Source organism: Zingiber officinale, chromosome 8A (assembly GCF_018446385.1).
Source record: "Zingiber officinale cultivar Zhangliang chromosome 8A, Zo_v1.1, whole genome shotgun sequence".
Classification (NCBI taxonomy): domain Eukaryota; kingdom Viridiplantae; phylum Streptophyta; class Magnoliopsida; order Zingiberales; family Zingiberaceae; genus Zingiber; species Zingiber officinale.
Window position 1 is genome coordinate 27,989,250 of NC_056000.1, and position 24,766 is coordinate 28,014,015.

The following is a 24,766-nucleotide window of genomic DNA, read 5'->3' on the forward strand; positions in this document are numbered from 1 at the left end:
ACGTTTGGTTCATTTACAGCTCTATCTATGAGAGTCGCAGCTTCCTTAAAACAGATTCGTCTCCACCTCCGGCTGTGCTTCGAGGCTTTACTCGGGTCGTTTGTTTTCCAAAATACAACGGTTTGACAGTAATCCCCACCAAGCACTGATAGTCACGACGACTGATAAACACGTCCTTTTGGAGCCGCTCCTTCACCCTTTTTTTATTTTTTTAATTAAAATAAGTTTTTTTTAATTTAAATATAATATTAGAGTTGTTTTTTAAATTAGGAAAGAAATATATATATATATATATATGATTTGGAGGTTTAAAAAATATGGGATCATGAAGTTTTATGTTAACAATTTATAAATTTAAGTTTTATAAAAATTTAATGATGCATAATGTAAAATATGAAGGAGAAATGAGAATTATATATAGTGAAAAGTGTGGGACCCATGAAAGAATTGAGAGGTTTTTTGATAGTAAAAAAAGGTATGAAATTTTTAACTTTTGATGTGGTACAGACATGATAACATTAAAACTCTCAGTAAGTTCTAACCGCTATGGATACCCTTATACGCTTCCACTTGTACGAAATAAATTAAGTCAGAATCAAAAGGCCATGTCAATTCTAGATTCTGTCAACTAAAATACAAATATCTATTACACATCTAGAGATAATTTCTAGCGAGCAGTAACAAAAATTTTTTTAACGAAGGCTCGAAACAAAGAGACGAAGATAGTGAAAATAGAAATTTCTTCTTCCTCGTTTTCTTGAAATACTCATAAGATAATGAAAAAACATAATTCAACAATATTAAGATACAGAGTTCGATTCATAAATCTTAATTAATTTAGAGTATTAATATGATAATACTGGCGGAAAACAGTCCTATCAAACAAAACTTGAGGAAAGAAATCGTAAATTTCTAATTGTTAAGTTATAAAAGAGAACTTTTTCCATAGTATCTATTTTCTAGATAAACTAAAGCCGCACCAAAATTTTTTACTAGTACGTATACATCCCACCAAATTCTTGTCAAGAAGATCAATGATAAATATATATATATATATATATATATATATATATATAGCTCAAAGTTTACATTGAGTGTTCTTGTTCGAAAGCATGAAATTGGAAAGTCGGGAATGTAACGATTCTACTAACTAGATGAAGACATCGCTCCTCTGCAAAATAAAACCAAACCAAGAAAGGGATTCCTGACGTTGGTCCTCCGACGCTCAAGTTAGAAACAGAAGAAGAAGAGAAAGTGAAAGTACTAGGGATCAAGATTCATCTTGCCTTTCTTAATACCTATCATATTCATTTATACCTATCTTAGTGATCTTTCATATTCCTCTATTTAATGATATTAATTGCAGATAAAAGACATCTTTGTCTTGATTTCTCCGCATTCAATGATAGATGGAGTGTTCTCTTTTGTTTTCTCTTCCCCTTATTAAGTATCTGTTTTTTCCTTTTTTATTATATCGGTTCATTATTCACTGTCAATGGTGTACCCCGAGCCGGACGGATGGCCTACTCGGCCCACTCTATTGCCGATCGTGCTGGTCAGACACTGTTTCCTCTAAACAGCCGATCGGACAGCAGTTCCTCCAATCGGCCTATATATCCCCCTCTCGCTCGGGTGACGCGGTTGAGCCACGTTGACAATCTTAACTTTGACCTCCACCGTGGTCATTGACTAGTGTCAAGTGGGCTCCTCCTTACCGCCGCATCACAAGCCTCCCTTTCAAGTCTAGTCGAAGAAGACTATAAATTCGACTGACTGGACAAGATGTGTTGTTGATTGCTCTAAGGCCCGAGTGGCCTTCATGCTTCAGTTTCCGATTGGCGATAGGCTCATGCCGCTCGGCCCTCTTTCGCGGGGTTATTGTTCGGCCCAAGCCTTTGAAGCGAAAAGACGTATAGGTCGTTCGGATATGTGGTGATCACGTGTCCATGCCTGATCGAAACGATAGACGATTATACTTGGTGAAAATTTTCTCCTGCTTGCTTCTCGTGCCCCTCGGTCGAGCGAGGTCCTGATTGATGTCATATAAATTTCTCAAAAATTGTGTAAATCCTTGATAATCATGGTTGAGCACACTGTTAGGATCCTTCGTACGGAGGCTAGAGAGGGGGGTGTGAATAGCCGGCCCCAAATCGTCGTTTCTTTCTACAAAACGTGTTAGCGCAGCGGAAAATACAAAGAAACGAAAGAGAAGAAAATCAAACCTTAACACAAGGATGTAACGAGGTTCGGAGATTAGGGCTCCTACTCCTCGGCGTGTCCGTAAGGTGGACGAGTCCAGTCAATCCGTCGGTGGATGAGCCCCCGGAGAACCGGCTAATACAATATACTCCTTGTGGGTGGAGAAACCTCGCCACAAACGTTTGCAACAGCAAACAAAGAGTACAAGAACAGTAAGAAAAGCAATACAATATGAATACAATAGCACTCTACCAATTGCTTGCTTTCTTGTCGACTGGAGGTGAAGCAACAACTTCACAACCCAAACGCAGGTCCGGTCGGAAGCTCACGCGAAGCTTGAGGCGAGCTCAATCAAAGCTCGGTTGAGCGAAGCTTGACGGAAGAACAGTTTTAGAAGAAAGAAGAAGTTGCGGCAACCCTCGACCCTTTATACTGCGAAGAAGACGGTGAAGAAACTGGCGTTGCTACGCGGCTGGGGCGGACCGATCGGTGAAGCTCGATCGGTCGTGACCGATCAGGCCGATCGGTCCCGACCGATCGAAGGCTTCGCGCAGAGTTGCCCAACTCTGTGGAATCTGATCGGTCCGGACCGATCCACTCACGATCGGTCCCGGACCGTCGAGCTCCATCTTGATCGGTCCCAGCCGATCGATAAGCCCACCTTTTTGTTATCGATTGGTCACCGACCGATCGATATACAAGCGTATCATTTGGATCGGTGCAGACCGATCCGAGCTTGGTTTTGCCCAAACCAAGTCCCAGTCTCCCAAACCAACATCCGGTCAACCTTGACTGTTGGTACATCATGCTTAGCATCCGGTCACCCTTGACTGCTAAGACTCCACCAAGTGTCCGGTCAATCCTTTGACCCACTTGGACTTTTCTCTTCGTCAAGTATCCGGTCACTCCCTTGACCTACTTGACCTTCTCAACACCGGATGTCCGATCATCCTTGATCCATCTGAATTTTCCTCGGCTTCACTCACGGGACTTTCACCTAGCTTCACTCACTAGGGTTTTCACACCGCCTAACATCCCGTTAGGACTTTCTCATCCGCTTGGCTTCACTCACGGGACTTTCCAACCGCCTAACATCCAGTTAGGACTTTCCCACCGCCTCCTCACCAGGACTTTCCACACTGCCTAACATCCCAGTTAGGACTTTCTCACTGCCTGGCTTCACTCACCAGGACTTTCCAACTGCCTAACATCCCAGTTAGGACTTTCCCACTGCCTGGCTTCACTCACCAGGACTTTCCACACTGCCTAACATCCCAGTTAGGACTTTCCCCGTGCCAAGTCTCCATACTTGGACTTTCCGCGTGCCTGCTTGGACTTTTCCCCGTGCCAAGTCTCCGTACTTGGACTTTTCCAGTGCCAAGTCTCCATACTTGGACTTTTCGCGAATCAGGTCAACCTTGACCTAAGGTTGCACCTACAATCTCCCAAACACCTATTCTTGTCAAACATCAAGAATACAACTCTCTTCTCGTCAAACATCGACATGCAACTCAACTAGGTCAACCTTGACCTAAGGTTGCACCGACAATCTTCCCAAGTCAAACATCAAAATACAACTCGAGTCAAGTCACCTCGAGTCGGGTCAACCAGGTCAACCTTGACCTAAGGTTGCACCAACAATCTCCCCCTTTTTGATGTTTGACAAAACTCATAATCAAGTTAGGTTAACCCGATAACCTAACTTAGGTTTTCCAACCATCTTCCAATGTCCAATGTTCTTTCCTTGAACATTCTCTGGACATTCTCCCCTTAGGTTAACCCGATAACCTAACTTGGGTTCTCGATAATTCTCCCCTTTTGACACACATCAAAAGAATTCCAATGTTCTTCCTCGAACATTCCTTGACATTCTTCCCTAGCTTAGGTTAACCCGATAACCTAATGTTCTTCCAAAATTCTCCAGAACATTCTCCCCTTTGACACACATCAAAAAGAGAGGATCAAGGTCAAGAGTTTCTTCCTAATGAAAGTCTCATACCTTTCATTGAAACTCTTAATTTCCCTGATACTAAACTCAACAATCAACTTAGTGATAATCTCGTATCACTAATCCTCAAAAGTCTTAAGGAGTAAAACTCCCCTAAAAGTCAACTCCCTTGACAATTAGGTAAAACTCCCCTAAAGGTCAACTCCCCTTGACCATTGCACCAACAATGTCTTTGTGAGTTCCAACCTTTAGAAATCCACGAACCCAACTTAGCTGAACTTTCGGACAACGATGAAATCGTGCAAGTTAGCGCGCCGATCGGTCCCCGGACCGATCGAGTCCCTGGACGGTCCGGTGACCGATCCACACTCTGACCGACGCTGCCGGATCGGTCTGCAGACCGATCCAGCTTCTGGATCGGTCCGCAGACCGATCAAGGCTCTAAACACAGATTTCGATTTTCCTCTTAAAATTAAACCCTTTTAAAATTCAGAAAATTTCAAAATTATAAAATTTTGAGGATACATTCCTCATAACATATACTATCATGGAAAAATAATTTTCTATGAAAATAACTTCTATTTTTCAATCTTAATACAAAGTTCAAAAACTTTGAAATAGTTCAAGTTTAACTCAACTTTGTATCACAATGTTCAATGATGAATGCAATCACTAAGATGGCTTCATCAAGGTTTTCCAAATCAATTTCAAAATGATTTTAATCCTTTTAATTTAGGACCATAATCTTAGGGCTAAATGTACATGACTTGTACACAAGCTTTCCCTATGATCCTCCATTTCTTGAATTAGGCTCATCTAGGTACAAGAACTATGCACCTTGATCCTAATTCATGATCCTAATATCTCACACACATCTAAAGTGTATCAAACACATCCATGGCAATTTTGATGTGAGATATGGGTTTAGGTATCTTAGACTAAGGTCTCATGCATTTTCAAAACACAAATTTGATCTCAATATCAAGATGTGTTTTTCATCCTTAAATCAATTCAATTGATTATTAATGCAAGAGATGATGACATGACATGAAATAATATCATAAATAGAAGCATGTGCCAATGTCATGATGTCATGACATAAAGTTTGAAACTTAAATAAACATGACATAAAACTAACCTAAGCATTATCATGACATTTCAAAAGATAAACTTAAATATGATGTCATGACATGTGAGGGCAAACAATCATGGCAAGATTTAGCATGAATAAGACATACCTAGATTATCTATCTAAGTATCCTTAGCCTTAGCTAATACTTAAGCTTTAACCCTTGATTGCCCTAATATGCCAAAATCCTAATTTTGACACTTCTTGAACTCTAGATTCATTCATGCCACTTAAAGATCAAATTTATCCTCAAATCTTGACATGTTTCATTTTTCCTCAAGAGTTCTCTAGATTTTCCCAAATTGTGCCAATTGAAATTAACATCATCATTTTCCATGATGACACATTTTACTCTTCCAAGGAGTAAATCTTAATGATTGTTCCATTTCATTTTCAAAGGTTCCCAAAAACCTTGAAAATGCTCCTTGAGTGTCAATTTCCTCAAAGTTGGGTTAACTACCCTTCTAATTGGAGTTGACACTCTCTAACCCATCTATGGGGTAGAGAAGATGCTCCTAGGTACCCAATACCTATTTGAGCTCATTGGGTTCACTAAATATTCACTAGGGATAACTTCCCTAGCAACCCTCCTAATGACCCTCTTAGGCTTTAAAGCCTTGGTCATTTGGGACTCATCAAGATCAACTCTAGGGGTGACTCCCCTTGTGACCTTGGTGATGGTCTTCCTAGCCCTAGATTTTGTTCCATAATCGAATGGAACATTATGATAAGTGGGCTTGACCACTTGGGACTTAGGTTTGTGACCCAAACCTTTCTTATCCTTGGACATTGGTTTTTGACCCTTAAACCCTAGAGATGACTTCTCCAAGTTCTTAAGAGCCTTTTCCAAAGTATCAAGTCTTGACCTCAAGACTTGATTCTCCTTCTCTAATACCTCAAGTTTTAATTTGTCATTGTTCTTTGAGGCATTCCTAGGCATGTGTCTAGTTGATTTGGGGTTTCTACCTAGATTTTCCTTAACCTTAGAAGTGTTAATCCTAGGGTTAGCATTCCTAGTAGTATCCCTATCTAGGTTGACATGTTTAGCACCTAAGCACATGTATTGATTTCTAGTGTTAACATGCTTATCATTATTGACTAATGCAATAAAATTACTAGCATGTATCCTACTAGAATTGCACGAATGAGCCTTAAAAGATACCTTAGGGTTTGCCTTAGCTCCCCCTATCGATGTGCATCTCTTGTCCTTGTGAGGTTTCCTCCCCTTCGTACATTGGCTCCTATAGTGTCCCCGTTGCTTGCATTGAAAGCACACCACGTGCTTCTTGCCTTTGCGTGTTGGGACTCCGGCTTCCTTGACCTTTGGTGCCGGTGGAGTCTTTCTAACCTTCTTTGGACATTTGCTCTTGTAATGTCCATGTTTCCTACACTCAAAACACATTATGTGTAATTTGCTTGAAATCACAGTGTTTGAGTTACCTAGGGTTGTGGATGGAGATGAGCTTTCTTCTTCAACCCTTCCGGAGGTGGGAACTTCTTCTTCTTGCTCCGAACTTGAACAAGAGGAACTCTCCTCATCTTCTTCCTTGGATGTTGAGTAGCCCTCAACTCCCAATTCGCTCCCTCCATTATGTGAGCTACTTGGCTCACTAGGCTCCTCTTCATGGCTTGAAGTGGAGCTCTCCTCATGGTACTTGGCTAAGTTATCCCACAACTCCTTGGCATTGTTGTATTTACCTATCTTACACAAAACATTAGTAGGTAATGAAAATTCAATTGTTTTAGTTACCTCATTGTTGATCGTGGATTGGTGGACTTGTTCCTTCGTCCACTTGTTCTTCTCTAGAGGCTCTCCTTCTTTATCCATTGGAGGAGTAAACCCTTCTTGTACACAAAACCAGTTCCACATATTAGTCCTAAGAAAATACATCATCCTTACCTTCCAATATGCGAAGTTGTCGTTGTAGAAGGGTGGAATGGTGATGTCTTCTCCGAATTGATCCATCTCTAGCTTGTGCTCCCACGGGTGTGAATCCGTCGAAGAGCGGCCTTGCTCTGATACCACTTGTTAGGATCCTTCGTACGGAGGCTAGAGAGGGGGGTGTGAATAGCCGACCCCAAATCGTCGTTTCTTTCTACAAAACGTGTTAGCGCAGCGGAAAATACAAAGAAACGAAAGAGAAGAAAACCAAACCTTAACACAAGGATGTAACGAGGTTCGGAGATTAGGGCTCCTACTCCTCGGCGTGTCCGTAAGGTGGATGAGTCCAGTCAATACATCGGTGGATGAGCCCCCGGAGAACCGGCTAATACAATATACTCCTTGTGGGTGGAGAAAACTCGCCACAAACGTTTGCAACAGCAAACAAAGAGTACAAGAACAGTAAGAAAAGCAATACAATATGAATACAATAGCACTCTACCAATTGCTTGCTTTCTTGTCGACTGGAGGTGAAGCAACAACTTCACAACCCAAACGCAGCAGCTGGTCGACGACTGGAAGCTCACGCGAAGCTTCGGAGGCGAGCTCAATCAAAGCTCAGTTGAAGCAGAAGCTTCAGCAGCAGAAGAACAGAAGTTCTAGAAGAAAAGAAGAAGTTGCAGTGCAACAGCAGCCCTCGACCCCTTTATACCTGCGAAGAAGACGGCGAAGAAACTAGCCGTTGCTATGCAACGGCTAGGACGTGGACCGATCAGGCTGAAGCCTGATCGGTCCCCAGACCGATCAGAAGGCTTCACAGAGAGTTGCCCAACTCTCTGTGTGGAATCTGATCGGTCCCCGGACCGATCCCACCTGTCCCTGATCGGTCCCGGGGACCGATCAGGCTCCATGCTGATCGGTCCCCAGACCGATCAGTAAGCCCACAGCCTTCTGTTTGTTATCTGATTGGTCACCAGACCGATCAGATATACAAACGTATCGCTGGATCGGTCTGCAGACCGATCCAGAGCTTGGTTTTTGCCCAAACCAAGTCCCAAGTCTCCCAAACCAACATCCGGTCAACCTTGACCTGTTGGTACATCATGCTTAGCATCCGGTCACTCCCTTGACCTGCTAAGACTCCTCACCAAGTGTCCGGTCAATCCCTTTGACCCACTTGGACTTTTCTCTTCGTGTCAAGTATCCGGTCACTCCCTTGACCTACTTGACCTTCTCAACACCAGATGTCCGATCATCCTTGATCCATCTGAATTTTCCCTCGCTTCACTCACCGGGACTTTCACCTAGCTTCACTCACTAGGGTTTTCACACCGCCTAACATCCCAGTTAGGACTTTCTCACTGCCCGGCTTCACTCACGGGACTTTCCAACCGGCTTCACTCACCAGGACTTTCACCTAGCTTCACTCACTAGGGTTTTCATACTGCCTAACATCCCAGTTAGGACTTTCTCACTGCCTGGCTTCACTCACCAGGACTTTCCAACTGCCTAACATCCCAGTTAGGACTTTCCCACTGCCTGGCTTCACTCACCAGGACTTTCCACACTGCCTAACATCCCAGTTAGGACTTTCCCCGTGCCAAGTCTCCATACTTGGACTTTCCGCGTGCCAAGCTACCTGCTTGGACTTTTTCCCGTGCCAAGTCTCCATACTTGGACTTTTCGCGAATCAGGTCAACCAGGTCAACCTTGACCTAAGGTTGCACCTACAATCTCCCAAACACCTATTCTTGTCAAACATCAAGAATACAACTCTCTTCTCGTCAAACATCGACATGCAACTCAACTAGGTCAACCTTGACCTAAGGTTGCACCGACAATCTTCCCAAGTCAAACATCAAAATACAACTCGAGTCAAGTCACCTCGAGTCGGGTCAACCAGGTCAACCTTGACCTAAGGTTGCACCAACACACACCACTATACATTTTTAATTAAGTGCCTTAAATGTTGCCTCTTGACCGAAGGACACATGTCACATACTGCTGCCATGTGCTTGATGTGGCAGGCGGATATCATATTATGACGCGACATGCACATTTTCAAATTTAACGGTTGGATCTACTTCTAGGTTTCCATAACTCCACATCGGATGGCTGGGGTTGATAGACCACGAGGTTTATAACCTCGCATGCACCACCGTCTTCCTCACTTTGTATCTTCGTCTTCGAGCTTCCTTGCGACGTTGCGTGTTTCTCCCTTTCCGGTGATCTTTCTAGTAAGCTCCCTCCTTTCAATTGAACTTCATTGTTTCTTGTCGATTTTCATTTTCGATGACAAGCTCCTCACAACCTCCCGTCTCCGTTCCTGAACTTTGGTACACATCCATCGAGTCCAGGTTCAACGGAGGTGATGCTAGAGTTTGAGAGCTGCTTTTGAAATTCCCTCTGATTATCAAATCGGCCTTCCTTCGACTTTCGACCGCCCAAACGAGCTGCCTCCGGGTTTTGTATGCTTCTTTAGGGACTAATTTACCGCCGGTCTGCGATTCCTGATCTACCCTTTCTTCTCTGTCGTTTGTAAATATATTCGCATTTCTCTCCATCAACTAGTGTCAAACTCCTTTCGGCTGCTGTGCGGGGTCGTCGCTTTGTTCTGCCTGCACGACATTTCTCTTACTCCTTGGCTCTTCTACTATTTCTATTATCCTAAATTGTCCGAGATGAAGACTTTTTTCTTCCAAGCTCGAGTGGGCTAGTCTTTTTTGATAAGTTATCGTCCTCCAATAAGCATTGGAAAGACTACTACTTCTTTTTTCGCTTTTCCGAGCATCCGAACTTCCGACCAGCTGGCAATTAGCGGTACCAACCCCTCCCAAGCTCAAGAAATACAAGAACCGATCGGACTACCTCCATACAACTTCTAGCTTAGCCGGTCTGAAGTACCATATCCACAAGTTGCTGCATGAGGGAGCCCTCTACATGTTCGGCTTGAGCCCGATCTGCACGAAGCTCTAGTCCAGCCTAGGTATGCTCCCCTTCTTCTACTTCGTAAAATCTAATTGATTTTTTCTCCTTTTTTGCAGCTCACATCATGCTGAGGGCATGTCTGGCTGGCAAGAGCAAACTTGCGGATGCAGATATCAATGCTATGACTGTAGCCGAGCTGGAGAGCTAAAATTTATAGCTGGTCGGCTCCAACAAAGATCCGCACAGAGAGAGCACACGAGTGCCAACCCAAGGGAGTGAAGGGGTGGCCAATCGGACGGCTACTGGCGAAGTGATTGGTGTAGTGAATCCTCCACCAGAACAATTTCTAGTGATTTCAGTCGAGGGGGCCTCAGAATCAGCTTCCTCCGAGGAGCCGCTGATCAGCCGAAAGAGGTGCCGCGTGGAGGTTGCCTCTCGATCTGCTTCCTCCGTGATTCGATCCCAAGCCAGGACCAGCCCACGCCTTCCTTCTGAGCGGGGTGACACCTTGACGCCTGCTGCTCAAACGGTGGCCAGTCCCCACACATCCCTATCGTCCGATTGGACAACTTCCCTGTCCGGGCTGCTACAAGAAACCATCTGCGCGCCACCAATTGCTTGCATACCGCCTCCACTGCCGAAGGCTCAAAAGTCTCACATCCGATCGACATCAACATCTCAATTAGCCAGCAGAGCAACTTCAGCTCCGTCCTCCTTTTGATCTTGTTCATTCTGATGTGTGGGAGCCTTCTCCTGTTACTACAAAAGGAGGATCAAGATATTATGTTTCTTTTATTAATGATTGCACTCGCTATACTTGAGTTTATCTTATAAAACACATATTTAATTATCTTACCATCTTCAATAACTTTAAAGCTCTTGTCAAAACTCAACATTCAACAGTTATCAAATGTTTTCGCTATGATTTGGGGGGGGGGGGCGAATACACTTCCAATAATTGTTCTCATTTACTTTCATCAAAAGGTACTATACATCAACCCTCGTGTCGAGAAATACCTGAATAGAATGGGGTTGCAGAGAGAAAGCATAGACATCTTGTTGAGACAATCCATTAATACTTATTGTCTACAGATGTTCTTAGTATTTTTTGGGGAGAAGCAATTCTTACTACTACTCATGTAATTAATAGGATTTCAACTTCTCACAATTCTGGTTTATCTCCTTTTCAAAAACTATATGGTCATGCTCCTGATTATTCCTCTTTACGTGTTTTTGGTTGTACCTATTTTATTCTCCGACCACACGTCGAGCATGATAAGTTATCCTCTAAGTCTGTTTTGTGTATCTTCCTTGGTTATGGTGTTGGTTAAAAGGGATATCATTGTTTTGATCTAGTCAGTAACAAATTGTATATCTCTTGTCATGTTGTGTTTCTTGAGCATATTCCTTTCTTTTCCATACTCTTCTACTACATGACATGACTCACGCAGATCTTATTCGCATTGATCCCTTCAATACCAACTTCGACGAAGCCTCCCCCATGGTTACTCTTTCACATGACGGCTTCACTGAATCTCGTATTCCCGAGACATCTCCTCCACCTCCCCCTCTCCCTCCTGCAAATGTTCCATTGCCTCTAGAGATTGCAGACAATCTTATTCGTCGGTCTACATGTCCTTGTAAGTCTACTAAACTACCTGATTTTGCTTATTCTTATTATTCTACTTCCTTTGCTTCTTTTATTGCCTCTGTTCATCATCTTTCAGAGTCTTTGTCCTATAGAGAAGCTGTTTGTAAAATACCAAAAAATGACGAATAATGATAAGGGAATTTTTTAGAATTTTTAAAAATTTTTCTGGAATTTTTCGGAGACCGTATGGACGAGTTTACGGGGATAAAAACTGGGTCCCGGGAAAGCCTATTTAGGCTACCTCATTTTAACGAGGAAATGTTTATTTTCTTTAAATCATTTCCTTTTCTTTTTCTTTTCTTTTATTTTCTTCTTCTCCTCTCCCCCGCCGTTTCCTTCTCCCCCCTCATGCATGCCCTGGTCGTTCCTCTCCGAGTCATCCCCGCACTATGTGAAAATCGATAATAGACTTCGGATATTATCCGAAGTAATAGATAGATAATTACCGAAGTAGACTCACGTGAAATAAAAAGGTTAATTTTTTACTTCACTACACGTTTACCGAAGTCTATCACCGGTTCAAAACCGATTCAAAATCGGACCGTTTTCGAAGTAAAAAACATTATTACTTCATCGAAACCAGTAAAATGACCGAAGTAGTTGATGATTTATTACTTCATAGGTTTCGTTTTTGTTGAAGTAAAATAGGTATACAACTGCACAATTTTTGAATTCTGGTGTAGTAAATGTTTAATTTTACTTTTGGATAATTTGTCTTGGTCGAAGTATTTATTATTGTATTACTTCATCGTAGTATAGAAGTAATAGAGTATATTTTACTACAACAAAAAATTCAATATAACGAAGTAATTTATATGAACTACTTCATAAATTTGATCAATAGTGAAGTAAATAGTTCCTTTAACTACACCACTATTTAAATTTAGTGAAGTCTTTTTTGTTGTATTACTTCATCATTTATTTATAGTATCAAAGTAATTGACCATATTTTACTACAATATAATTTAATTGACAAGAATTTATATTATAATATTTTATTGTAACACAATATTTTTTACCACCAAAATTAAACAAATATATCACAAATATGTATCAAATGTAATCCAAAAGTGTATTCATAAAAGACATGTTTAACTATAACCCAAAAACTTTTGTATCCATAAATCTCAAAATACATGTCTAAAATTTATATCATAGTCTACACTTAGGCACCCACATAGAAGTAGACGAATTCGCTTCATTCACTTCTGACTTCATCATACTGAGATTGATTGTAATACTGTTTATTTTTTGATGCTGCAAACTGAAACATTAACAGAAGTTTGAGGATCGATAAAAAATGATTCAATATTTTATAAAAAAAATATTTCATAAAGAAAAAAAATACACCTTTTTCTCCAATTGTGGATCTTCATCCAAGACTATCTCTTTCATGTACCGCATCACACAATATTCACATTCAATACCACCATTTTGTTTAACATTACCCTAATGAAATTGAAAATGTCATGCAAGAAGTCACAATCCACATAATAAAAATTATTAATTATTGTCTAAATACATAGTCACAATACATACTATCAATTGTTTAAAACCTGGTTCTTTTGAAATACCCCTTGATGCATTGTATATCTTGACCCCACTATATTGTAAACAATAGAAAATTATTTTTACAACCTATATAATGAATTGAATGCATTCAAAATCAGTATAATCTACTACTTACTTGGTCACAATAGTTTGCCAAGCAAAGTCTCGGTTCCTATTACTCAAAGAGTCTAATAAATATATCATATTCTTATCTTCATTAATTATAGTCAAGATCCAATGGTACCTGTACAAATGAAAATATTACATTGACTAGCATGTAGTAGGAATTGATAAATAATTAAAATCTTACCCAATGTTATATGGGACAATTTCTGCTATCTCTGTTCGATGCTCTCAACTGAGCAGTAATATGTTATGACAATTTACTGTCTTCTTCACCCACACCGCATGTAGGTATGTGACCAAGATCCACAAATGACACATACTCAACTCTTTTTCCTTTCTTCAAGTATTTGTAAAGGTAACTGCAAGGTAATTACAAGGTAATGACAAAGTAATGAAAAATATAAATATACCCAATGTAAACCAAAGCAAAAGCATGTGAACTAATATTGTGAACAAAGCAAACCATATGAACAAATATTGTATTTAACACATAACATACCCCATGTAAATCAAAATTTGTTTGACACCTATCTCTTTCATTCCATAAAGCGTAAGATATCTTCTCTTAGCAACCATACACTTTTAAGGCGTCCAAACATAGCTTCGTCAAATTCTATGTATATATTGTTGGTGCGGTTAGCACTAACGGTCTAACTCAGGTTTTGATGAATGACAAATCAGGTTAAGTTAGGTTCGTCGTTATCTAACACTCTGATCTAGTGTGCAGGATAAGTCCAGCTAGGTCGACGGGATGACCGGATAGCTGGCGAGAAGTCCAAGCGGGTCGACGGGCTGACCGGACGCTTGGCGAGAAGTCTAGCTAGGTCGACGGTGTCAATAGCTAGCACGAAGTCTAGCTAGGTCGACGGTGTGGATAGCTAGCAAGAAGTCCAGGCTAGGTCGACGGCCGGGATAGCTGGCAAGAAGTCCAGACGGGTCGAAGGGCTGACCGGACGTCTGGCAGGTAAGTGAGGTAAGTCACTGGAGGGGAGTGACTGAGAGGACGCGATCCCGGGAAGGGATCATTAGGCGTCGATCCGGCTTAGATCCATTTCGGATGTCTAAGTCGAGATGTGACTAGATTCCGGTCTCAGAAAGACGGAATCTAAGTCATACTAACTTATGCTAATTCATACTATTATAAATGTGCTAATAATCTATTTTGCAGGATATATATTGCCTCGGACTAACTTTGTTTTGCAGGAAAAGGAGATTTCGGAACAAGGTGGTCCGGGTGCCCGGAAGGCAAATTATATCCAGCCTAGTCGTCGCCACGTGGAGCATCACGGTTTGTGCGGCTCGACGCATTCGAGCGCCGGAAGGGATCTAGGCGCGGGCGATATAAAAGAAGCCCGGCGGGCTTGAATATAATTCATCGAGAACTCTTCTCTGCTGGTCTTCGCCGATGTTCGCTTGACGCCAACAACGCTCCGACAAAGTGCTCCTTCGCTTTTATTTAATTTCCTTGTCGGTATTGCTTTATTTTCACTAGCATTTTCTGTATTCATTCTGTAATCATATTTCGATTTGTTAGTGATTGCCCAACGAAAGTGGTCGAGGACCACGGGCCTTCGAGTAGGTGTCACTCCGAACGAAGTAAAAACATTGTGTCTATTTTACTTTTCCGCTGCGTTTATACTCTAAGTTTTCGAATCGATATTCACCCCCATCGAATCTAATGGTCCTACAAGTGGTATCGAGTCAGGTTCGCTCTGATTTGTGCAACCACCAATCAGACTGGGGTGAAATTCTTTCTTTTTTCGGTCGGTTTACACTCAAAACTCCAAGCTGGTTTATAATTTTCTATAATTTTTCTTGCTAAATTAGTGCAACACCAATCTAGATTTTTATTTTTTACTTTTCTAATCCAAGACCAAGTCTTGGGATTTTTATTTATCTATGTATGCAGGATGTCCCAACAAAAGGCTTGACAAGACGACCTCCACTTTTCAGCGGGACAATTTTTCGTCTTGGAAGAAGCGCATGGAGGTCTACCTCAAAGCAGACTTCGACCAGTGGATGGCGTTACGAGGCCCTACAAAATTCCAGCAGACACTTCCGGAATATACTGGAACTAGACAGCTGATTTGAAGAAGAAAGCATCAGCAGAAAATAAAGCAATCAACACTCTGATGCGGATTAACAAGAGAAGAACTAAGCAGTCGATCCACACAAAAACGCTAAAGAGTTGTGGGACAAGAGGGAACGAGGGACGCCAAGGTAACCAAACGAGACTTGCTCTTGAATAAAATTTTAATATAAAAATGCAGGAAGGTGAAACGGCGAATCAGCTCCACGCGAGGATCGAGGATATCCTCAACGGACTTCATGCGATAGGCCACCGGATGGATAATAGAGACTTAATAAGGTACGCATTAACGCCTTTCCACGTGATAGTTTGTGGGCATCAATAGTGGATGCCTACAAAATTTCTAAGAATCTTTCTAAATTAAAATTAGATGAGCTTTTACGTGAATTAGAATTACGAACAAACTAATGTTGGAGCCGAGAAAGGTGTAGCTTTATTTGCGAGTTCCTCGAAAGAAAGAAAAACAAGCTCGAATTTGAAGAAGACTCAGCCAAGACTCAGAAGGCGAAGAACACACGTGAACTTGGTAAGAAAAATGTTCACCGGGAGAAAGAGGAGCTTAGCAAAAGGATCTTCAAAAGATCGGTTCTCCTCGTAACAAAAGAAACTTGCTACGGCTGCAATAAAAGGGGCACTACAAGAACGAATGCCCGAAGTTGAAGAGCAACCAACCAGAAAGAAGGCACTCAAAGCAACGTGGGACGACTCCTCGGACAAATCAGAGGAAGAAGAGCAGAAACATCAGAGTCACCTCGCACTGATGGCCCGCGAAGACGAAACAGGAGACGAGTCGGAAGATGAAGATGGGTCTGAACCCGAAACAAGCCACGAGTCCATACTCGTTTCCGAAGGCCCGAATGAGGTATATTTTAATTTAAACAAAAAAATTTTTAGAATTATTTCCTGTTTAAATAGTAAATTAACCAAAATAGAAAATGAAAACAAATCACTTCTTGAGGAAAATCAAAACCTCAAGGAACAAATCAAAAATTCAAATCCAACTCAAGATCTAACACTTGAGGGGGAGAATTTATCACTAAAAAATGAGATCAACAGTTTAAAAGGAATGTTAGAAAAATTCACAACAAGATCAAAAAATCTTGACTTAATCCTGAACAATAAAAAAGCATGTTATAATAAAACCGGACTCGGATATAAGTCAAACTCAAATAAAACTTTTAAGTCGTTAATAACTCAATACAAATCAACTAATCAAGCGTGGGTTCCGAAAGCGTGCTTAACCACGCAAGTAGGACTCAATCAATATTATATACCTAAAGAAAAAATACATTATATAAAATCAAATAAACCAAACCAAAATCCAAAATACAAACCTAAATCAAATTCAAAATCTAAACAGTTTAAAAATCAACAAAATTATCACCAAGTTAACCATGACTATACAAAGAATCGACACAAGCCTAAAATCAAAATATATTAAAGGCCAATAATTCGGAGGCTCCATAATAGTTGGCACCTCCAAAACTAACTTACCCGACAGGGTTACCCAAATTTACCAACCCGGCAGGGTAATTAGGATTAATTAAAAAGAGACCAAGTTTAACTTGAATCATGGTACTGGTGAGATGATAATACGTTAGGGAAGCTTGGGCATCGCATGCCTAGAAAGATATGGCTTCGATCTGGTGCATTTGGCCAAGTGGAACTGACCGAAACTACCCTTAAATGAATCCTAACCAGTTAGACCAAGATTTAGTACTAAGTTCCGTGGATAGGACTATTCGGAAAACCTCGAAAGGTTGGTTACTTCTAATGATGTCCATGTGACTCACCAAGCTTAGAAGTTTATCCGAAGAATGCCTATTTGTGGAAACCAAAACTAAATCTGAATCTAACACACGTTAAACCAAAACTCCATAATTAAAAATCCAATTTCATCTCACGAAATCATAGGATTCTCTGATTGATAATATAGATCGGGTGAGATGAATAAGGCTAAAATTTTAATTTTAAACTTAAAAATTAATTTCAAAATTTTAATTTTAAACTTAAAAATTAATTTCAAAATTTTGATTTTAAAAATTAATTTCAAAATTTTAATTTTAAACTTAAAAATTAATTTCGAAATTTTAATTTTAAACTTAAAAAGTAATTTCAAAATTTTAATTTTAAACTTAAAAATTAATTTCAAAATTTTAATTTTAAACTTCAAAATTATTTTCAAAATTTTAATTTTTAAAACTTCAAAATTATTTTTAAAATTTTAAACTTAAAAATTATTATTATTTTTTTTTAAATATTAAAAACTTAAAAATTTTATTTTTAATTAATTTCAAACTTAAATTAATTTTACACTTAAGTAATGCAGCCCATAAGGGATTCAAACTATACCAAATGGATGTTAAGTCTACCTTTCTTAATGGACTAATTAAAGAAGAAGTTTATGTAGGTCAGCCTCCTGGGTTTGAAAGTCTAGAACATCCTGATTATGTTTTTAAATTAAAGAAAGCACTATATGGACTTAAACAAGCACCCAGGGCATGGTATGAGAGGCTAACATCTTACTTAACATCTAAAGGATTCAAACAAGGTCAAATTGGCCCAACCTTGTTTGTTAAATCATTAAATACAGACATATTTATTGCACAAATATATGTAGATGATATAATATTTGGCTCAACAAATTCAGAATTTTTAGAAGAATTTATTAATCTAACGGAAAAAGAATTTGAAATGAGCTTAGTGGGAAAATTAACCTATTTCTTAGGATTACAAATCAAACAAACAAATGAAGGAAATTATATTTATCAACATAAATACACCAAAGAATTACTTAAAAAATTCGGAATGGAAAATACAAAAGAAATAAAGACACCTATGGCAGTAAACACAATCTTAGACAGTGACCCAAATGGAAAACCAATTGATTTAAAACATTATAGAAGTGCAATAGGTAGCCTACTGTACTTAACTGCAAGCCGACCTGATATTTTATTTGCAGTTAGTATGTGTGCTAGATACCAAACCTGTGCTTTGACACAAGTTAAAAGAATTTTTAGATATCTTAAAGGAACAACAAATGTAGGAATCTGGTATCCTAGGACAAATAATTTTGAACTAATAGGGTATTCTGACTCAGATTATGCTGGATGCAAATTAGACCGCAAAAGCACAAGTGGTAGATGCCAATTATTAGGTTCATCACTTGTTAGCTGGTTTAGTAGAAAGCAACATTGTGTTGCTCTATCTACAACTGAGTCAGAATACATAGCTATAGGCGAATGTATTGCACAATTATTATGGATGATGCATACTCTAAAAGATTTCAACTTAAATATCACAAATGTAAAAGTATTAATTGACAATATAAGTTCAATTAACTTAACCAAGAATCTTGTGCATCATTCAAGAACCAAACATATTGAAATTAGGCACCACTTCATCAGGGATCATGTTACTAAATGTGATATTGAACTCAAATACATTGAGTCCAAATCAAATTTAGCTGACATTTTTACAAAACCACTCCCTGAAAGTGAATTTAACAACTTACGGCGACAATTAGGGATGTGCCTAATAGACTAGGATTTTTTTTAAAACTACTTTTAAAATATTTTTTTTTACTTATAAGTTAAAACTGTATGTTTTCAAAACTTTCTTTTTTTAGATTTTCAAAAACAGCTTTGGCCTTAGACTAGTTTTGAATCCTTAGAAAGCATGTACCCATAGATCTAGTTTTTGAGCATCTCACCAACACCTAAGGTTTACCTTGCTTGTGTTTGACAAACATAGAAAAGGGTGAGATGCATAGGCCAATTGTCTGGACTTAAGATGCTTATTTCAGTGCATCAGCATAAGTCTGGACGTTAAATACAACTCAGATATTAATCAGATTAAGTTGATCAGTCAAGTTAACTTAATCTGACTAACCAAGTGAAAGCTACTATCTTCTGATAGTCAGTTAGTATCTAATTGGTTAGACAGCTGGTTAAATTTAAGTATCAAGTTCAGGGGGAGAGTTAACTAAAATTTGTGTGTTTGAAAAATGTTTTATGTTTACAAAAAGTTAAACTTAACTAAGTGTTTGAAAAACTTGGAAGATTAATTCCACCTAATTTCCAAACCTGATTTAAAAAGTTGACTATTAAACTTTACAAATTTAGCTTTTATCAAATTAGCCTTAAAAAATTTTTTTTTGGCAAAATTTAATCTCACTTAATTTTTGTTTTGAAAAAGTGAAAAGTAAAAGTAAATGTTACTTAAACCAAAAATTTTTTTTGAAAAGTTGAAAAACCTGATTTAAAAATTTTTTCTTGAATTTTTTAACCGAACTCAGATATTTTTCAAGATCAGCTGTTTTACAGTAACTCTACACTATGTGTACCCTTGTTTTTTTTTATGAATGCCAAAGGGGGAGGGTTAGGTGGTTAAGTTAGAGCAACTAAATGCAAACTTGAAAAACTAACTTAAAACCTCGAAAATCATGCTTGATTTTTGCATATATTTATCACTAACTTAACCAGGTTGTCATTCCATCAAAAAGGGGGAGATTGTTGGTGCGGTTAGCACTAACGGTCTAACTCAGGTTTTGATGAATGACAAATCAGGTTAAGTTATGTTCGTCGTTATCTAACACTCTGATTGAGTGTGCAGGATAAGTCCAGCTAGGTCGACGGGCTGACCGGATAGCTGGCGAGAAGTCCAAGCGGGTCGACGGGCTGACCGGACGCTTGGCGAGAAGTCTAGCTAGGTCGACGGTGTCGAATAGCTAGCGAGAAGTCTAGCTAGGTCGACGGTGTCACGACGTCCAGACAGGCCGACGGGCTGACCGGATAGCTGGTGTGAAGTCCAGACGGGTCGAAGGGCTGGCCGGACGTCTGGCAGGTAAGTGAGGTAAGTCACTGGAGGGGAGTGACTGTGAGGACGCGTTCCCGGGAAGGGAACATTAGGCGTCGATCCGGCTTAGATCCATTTCGGATGTCTAAGTCGAGATCGTGACTAGATTCCGGTCTCGGAAAGACGGAATCTAAGTCATACTAACTTATGCTAATTCATACTATTATAAATGTGCTAATAATCTATTTTGCAGGATATATATTGCCTCGGACTAACTTTGTTTTGCAGGAAAAAGGAGATTTCTGGGAAGGGATCCGGGCGCCCGGAAGGCAAATTATATCCAGCCGAGTCGTCGCCACGTGGAGCATCACGGTTTGTCCAGCTACGTCGCATTCCAGGCGCCCGGAACAGCATATAAAAGAAGCCCCAGGCAGGAGCTTCAAATATAATTCATCTGAGAACTCTTCTACTGCTGGTCTTGCTGCTCGACGTTCAGTGCGACGCCAACAACGCTCCGACAAAGTGCTCCTTCAGTTTTTATTTAATTTCCTTGTCGGTATTGCTTTATTTTCACTAGCATTTCCTGTATTCATTCTGTAATCATATTTCGATTTGTTAGTGATTGCCCAACGAAAGTGGTCAAGGACCACGGGCCTTCGAGTAGGAGTCGTCACAGGCTCCGAACGAAGTAAAAAACATTTGTGTCTATTTTACTTTTCCGCTGCGTTTATACTCTAAGTTTTCGAATCGATATTCACCCTCCCTCTATCGAATCTAACGGTCCTACATATACTCTCATCTTCATGCATCAATCTGATAACATACGAATAGATATACTTGCATGCCATCGGCAATGTTTTTTCAATTTTCTTGTACTTGTCTTGATGACCATGAACATCCGAAAGGAAAAAATAATTGATGTTGCACATTTTTCTACAATATTTTAAAACATTCTTATGAGTATTCAAATAATTGAGATTTGAACTCTCCTTTTACTTTCTTTTCCAACAAATTATCCTACAATATGAGATTGTAACAAATCAATCCAAAAATTCTAATATTATTTAGCAAGGAAATATGAAAATTAGATAAAAAAAAAAATATTTATAATTTTTTCAATGACTTCTGCTATCTCCATATTTGTTATGTTACCAGATTTGTCCTCGCATGTTTTACGCCAAAGTATCGATTTATCAACTTTCTCATTTTCAACAATTACTTTTTTCTCCCTCTATAATTCCAAAAAATGATTAGTTACATAATATTAAATACTTGCTTGAAAATGACAAATATAATGCTTCGAAGCTTACCAATTCAACCTCTAAGTCGATGTAACCCTTGCGAGACAATCTGTGATAATATTTATAATGCATCGTCATTCTTTTTGCTTTTTATGAATAACCTACATAGAAGATACATTCATAAACACTTGTATGCATTGTGTGTGTGTGTATATATATATATATGTGCATTGGCTTTGTTGAATTAACACAACACTCATATGCATAGCTTAACATTTTAAAACGTAACAGTTTAACAATATGTTGAATGCATTGGTATGCCCGTTCAAAACAAACATTAATAAAAACATACATTAATATAAACTAATTTAATTTTTCAGGTGTAAGCATATGCCATTGTAAGATATACTTATTGAAAACAAACATTAATATTGCAAACAAACATATGCCTTTGGTATTTTGCAGGTGTAAGCAAACAAACATTAATATTGCAAGCAAACTTTAAAACGTATAAGCAAACAAAGTATAAAACGTGTACGCAAACAAACTTTAAAATGTGTAAGCAAACAAACTATAAAGTATTACTTGTTTAAGGTTATATATATTCACATCTTATTAAGGTTATACCGAACAAATAAAGTCTGCAAACAAACTGATTTAACACTTGGAGGTGTAAGCATATGCCATTATAAGATATACTTGTTGAAAACAAACATTAATATTGCAAACAAACATATGCCTTTAGTATTTTGCAGGTGTAAGCAAACAAACATTAATATTGCAAACAAACTTTAAAACATTAATATTGCAAACAAAGTATATTCCAAAGACTTGTAAGCCTTGTAAGCAAACAAAGTATATTACGTGCTGCAATCCTTAACTATAAAGACTTGTAAGCAAACAAACTATATTCCAAAGAATTGCAAATGCAAACAAACAAATAACACTACACTAAATGTAGGAACTTGCAAATGCAAAAGAACAAACAACACTATACTTGCTACAATCATTAACACCATTACGTATAGACTTGTAAATGCAAACAAACAACACCCTACAATTTTGTAAGTTATACAACAAGTTATATAGGGAAGATTTGTCTATGAGATATTTCAAAGATTTCCAACTAACACTATATGAACTGTTCCACACCCTCCTCATACTGTTTGGACCTTCTATCCAAGTATATCCAAGATTTATTCATTTAAATCAAGCAAAATCTACAAACAAATAGGTCAAAATCAAAAGCTCTAATAATTGAAGATAAGTAGGGCACAAGATATAATTGGTCATATGATGAAATAACAAGGAAAATAATCTCAACAGAAGAAAAATCCAGAGCTAACAAAGAGAGAAATTGAAGTAGATAGCATAAATAAACAAAGCCTTAAATCAGTAGTGATAAATGAAGTAAATAACATTTCTGATCCTTTTTACAACTACAGTTTCCATAGACAAGTGAATATGCACCTCTAATGCACTATCTAATACCGATATTCAATTTTCTAATTTAACTTGACCCATCATACGCCATCAACCTAATTGATGGAAATCAAATGAAGTCTACAACCAACTAGTGAAGCAAAGTCAAGATCAACATATTTGGTAAACATAAGATGTACTATTAACTAAATGGGGAAAAAAAGTTCAAAGTATTGATGAATTAATCTCTGGAAACAAAAGAAATCTGCTAGAAAAATCAAGAAAAAAATTCACCTTGGATCAAGAAAAATAATAAAAGGGTTCCTGCAATGTAAAAGTAAAATCAAAATCAATTCTTTAAAACCGGCATGAGAAAGGAGACAAATGCCCTAGGCAAATCAACCATGCTCTGTTCCTCTTATCCATACCTCTCTCGACAAGGGAGGTGGAGACTGCACGGATGGAAGTTATAGGAAAGCCCTGCCCCAAGCATAGCAGCGGTGTGGGGTGCTTCCGCCAAAAGTGGAGAGTCAACACAGTGTAGGGGAAGAACTGCTGTGACCTCCGGGGCTTGCAGATGTTGGAGGAGAAGAGGCGAGACAAGGAGCATGGTGAGGAGAGAAGGCGCCTTCAGATAGTGCTAGAGCAAGATAAGGAGCAGAGTAGCACAACCCTCTCCATGTCGCCCGCCGCCCTTGTCTTTGATTTCCAAGAGAGAAGACGAGATGGAGCTTGAAGATAAAGACGTGAAGATGGGTCGGCTTTCTTGTGAAACTTAAAACCTAGAAAAGTGAAGAATGTTATAAGGATTAAAATATTTTAACCGGTTCAAAATTTTTACTTCAACATTCAAACATATCAATTATATTTTACATCTTAATACTTCATAAAATATATAATACGAAGTAAAATATCAAATAAAATTAAAAACGGATTCATATTTTTTAACCTACGTAGTCTAAAATAATATTTACTGTATCAAAATTATTACTGAAGTTAACGATCATATATTACTTCATAATTAATAATTACCGAAGTAAATAATAGCGAAGTCTATTAATAAAATTCACATAGTGCCGACGCCAAGTCGTGCCCTAACCGCTCGACGGTTCCTCTCCTCTTCATCTTCTTCCTCTTCCTCTTCCGAGTTGCCGTCGCTGTACCCTAATTCCTGGTCGCCTTCTTCCTGCTCGGAGCAGCGCCACCGCCACCTATCCCTGAGCCGAACCCTTCTTTCTACTGCCATTAGTGACGCCACATCGGGCCGCCACTGTTCTCTGTCGACGCTGCCATCCGAGCCCTAGCGCCGACCTCTCCTTCTCCTCTTCTTCGAGCGCCGACCATTAGGTTCGCCGAGCCACCGTCAGCCAAGTTTCTCTCTCAGTCGATTCACCTCCGCCAGTCACTAGGTCTGACCTAGCACCGCCGGGTGCTGCTCCTCCTCAGCCCTAGCGCCGGCAGCCGAGCACCTCTCCTTTGCCTAGCGCTTGTGCCCTAGGTTTCTTCTTGCTGCCGGATCCAAACAAGACAGCAGTGAGGTGAGCAAGCATCAGTGATTTCATTAGGAAGGTGCCACGATTCTGATCGATTGGTGCCATTGTCGTTTTTGTGAGGCCAGCAGTGTTCACAGGCGAGCCACGACTCTGATCACCCTGTTCCGGCAGAGAACCCTTCGATCGTGAGTTAACAGAAGGATATTTGGATTTAGGTAAGTGTTGATTGGGGTCTTATGTGATATTGCCTAATTGTGATGATTGTAATGTAGGGTACTTGATTGGGGAAATCAGTGGATCCACCTAGCTC

General features: G+C 39.3%; 1 protein-coding gene across 5 annotated transcripts in view; it reads right to left on the reverse strand.

The window, feature by feature from the left end:
- LOC122008183 (protein OPI10 homolog) overlaps positions 1-23,717 on the reverse strand; it is a 31,065-nt gene extending 7,348 nt beyond the window's left edge. For 3 of the 5 annotated variants that reach the window (XM_042563811.1, XM_042563812.1, XM_042563813.1), the window contains exons 1-3: positions 23,392-23,717; positions 23,258-23,287; positions 21,611-21,702 (exon numbers count right to left, since the gene is read on the reverse strand). The gene's annotated coding sequence lies outside the window, so the exon portion shown is untranslated. The remainder of the gene's footprint in view (positions 1-21,610; positions 21,703-23,257; positions 23,288-23,391) is intronic. The other 2 variants (XM_042563809.1, XM_042563810.1) reach the window with 2 other exon arrangements.
- Positions 23,718-24,766: the final 1,049 nt, after the last annotated feature.